The sequence below is a fragment of the Aethalodelphis obliquidens genome, unplaced genomic scaffold (genome assembly GCF_003676395.1).
Source record: "Aethalodelphis obliquidens isolate GAN/ISIS:26980383/991018 unplaced genomic scaffold, ASM367639v1 scaffold7, whole genome shotgun sequence".
Classification (NCBI taxonomy): Eukaryota; Metazoa; Chordata; class Mammalia; order Artiodactyla; family Delphinidae; genus Aethalodelphis; species Aethalodelphis obliquidens.
The window spans coordinates 15559751-15562426 of NW_020837951.1; positions in this window are offsets into that span (position 1 = coordinate 15559751).

A 2676-nucleotide genomic window follows, 5' to 3' on the forward strand; every position below is an offset into this window, starting at 1 on the left:
GCCTCTCACTGCTGTGGCCTCTCCCGTTGCGGAGCACAGGCTCCGGACGCGCAGGCTCAGCGGCCATGGCTCACGGGCCCAGCCGCTCCGCGGCATGTGGGATCTTCCCGGACCGGGGCACGAACCCGTGTCCCCCGCATCGGCAGGCGGACTCTCAACCACTGCGCCACCAGGGAAGCCCTATTTTTTTCTTAATTGGCACTTTGAAAAAGTCCGTTCATTTTCACAACTCATTACTGGAAATTTGTATGTTAATATTTAGCACTGATGTCATTTTGGGAAAACTAGTATCACATTTCTTTAACATATGAGCACTATAATTTCAGAGAATTTCAAGTTTTCTTGCGCAGTGATGTATCTTAAATACTGTTTGCATTGATAATACTCATTAACCAGTTTATGAGCGAGGTCCATATTGGATTGGTATATTACGACTTTTACGCTAACTTTGTTGATGACTGTAGTTCATGTCAAATCAGCGAGAACTGAGTGAGACCACACAATAATTTGATTGGACCACAGGCAATTCTAACCCATGAAAGAAATGGATGAAGGCACGGTCCAACAGAATTAAGAAGTTAATTCCGACAGAGTGCACTAAGCAGGCTGGACAGCAATGGGTAATGAGACTAGAAACATATCTTGCAGCCAGGAAGGTAGGTGTGGAAAAAGTATTAAGTATTGGCAAGCGGCTGGAGACATATCATCATACTTCTAAAGTTTGGAAACAGGCACCTGTTGATTTACTACTAAACTTACAAAAAAACAATGAAGTGCCACACAAGACCACCAATACTAGAAGCAGACAAACGACCATTTGAATCTTAGCTCCGCCCCTTACTAATCTGTGAAATCCTGCTAACAGTAACTCAAGTAGCCACAGAAGAGATGACAAACTACACAAAAACATACCCCACTGAACTTCACACATTATACACCCAATTAAAATTCCCTTCATGTGGGTGCCAGAAGGCCCACACCGCTGGACACAAAGTTATGTTTAATGAGGGGAGAGTCAAAGTAAAAAGAGACGGTGGTCTTGACCAGTTATATAATGGAATGTTTTCCTTTTGAAAAATCTGAAGAAAAAAACAAACAAACACATGATCACTTTGCTAAGGCAACTCCCGGGGGGCCTGAAACTTAAACTTCATTTGTTTCCTAGTATATCTGCCTCTGCTCCCTGCTGTTTCCAAGGAGCTCACATTCTAGTTAGAGAAGACAGACAATAAGCTCATGCACAAAATAATAGACTATTTTAGACAGTCATTGTTCAATGAGGAAAGTAAAATAATACATACAAGTAAGAGTTACTGTAGGCAGGGGAAGAAGCATCCATTAGAGGGAGAGGAAAGAGAAGACCTAGCTGAGGAAGCCAGCTTCGAGCTGAGATCTACATCGGGAGAAGTCCAAACTTCAGTCCGCAGATTGGAGCATGAGGAACAGGATGGGGGAGTGACTAGTCCAAGCTCCCGCAGCAAATCACTGGCAGAGCTAGGACTATAGCTGAGACAAACAGCCACAACTCAGGGAATTTATGTAAGGTTTCACTTTAAATATTCTTGACATGTGGAAACTAAGATAGCCCTTACTGCTTACAGCCTTCACTAAATTCCAGATAAAAGGAGTTGATTTTTTTTTAATCTCCAGAAAATCCAAAAGCTGAGCAGTCAATTTAATAGGCAAATAGCCATTTCACTACTTTAAGATAATCACAATGATCAGAAAAACTCATTACAGGACCATAAAATCATTAAAAATATACAGCTATAAAAGCTCTGAAAGATCAGTCAGGTAAGTATTCTCTAGATTATTTTGATTACATGTCTCTATCAGAATATACAAATCAATCAATTAGCCAATCAACTAATAAAAAGACATATGTAGAGAGGGAGGATACACATAGGATAGACTTATGTATGTATTTACTTGCTATTTATATTATGTGCATTCCAAAAAGATACACAAAGCATACAGGTTTTAAAAGATGCACTAGAAATAAATGAAAGTAAAAGTTCCAGAATTTTCTTTCCTCACCCCAGTGGATCACTGTGCATACACTTTGAGGAAGCTTTGTCTCTCTTTGACGACAACTGATCTAGTCTATTGCTTTCAGCTTAAGCCCACAGAAACTGAGGCCAGAGATGAGAAATCAGAAAGCACTACTCATGACCCAATATAATAAGAGAGCCAAAGTGCCTTAAAATAAACTCAGTTTCACATAGATATGCAGAGTATTATAAACTACCCCACTTGTTAAAATTATAATTTTTTGTATGCTTTCACTTAGTCTTTGCAAGCCCTCTTCTTATTTCCTAGAGACTGATGCTTTACTTCTGATCTCCTCTCAACAGTGAGCAATGCAGGATTAGCAAACCTCTGTCACCAGACCCCAGCAAAGAGTAAACTCCCTAAAGTCCAGAGGCTCAACCTGAATGCAATCCGTTTCCCTCAAGGATTCCCAGCACAGACACGGGCTCCCAGCCTGCTTAGGAATGCGGCACTGCACTTCTCAATAGCATTTTATGACACATTTCTCAAATCAAATTTAAAAGCATAACTGAGTGGAATTAAATTAATGCCGTCTGGTAATGTCAGCAGCACCAGAGCTGCAACAGGCTGGCTTAACTTTTAAACCTTCTGGAGCTTCATGATACGTATTCAGTCTGAATCTGT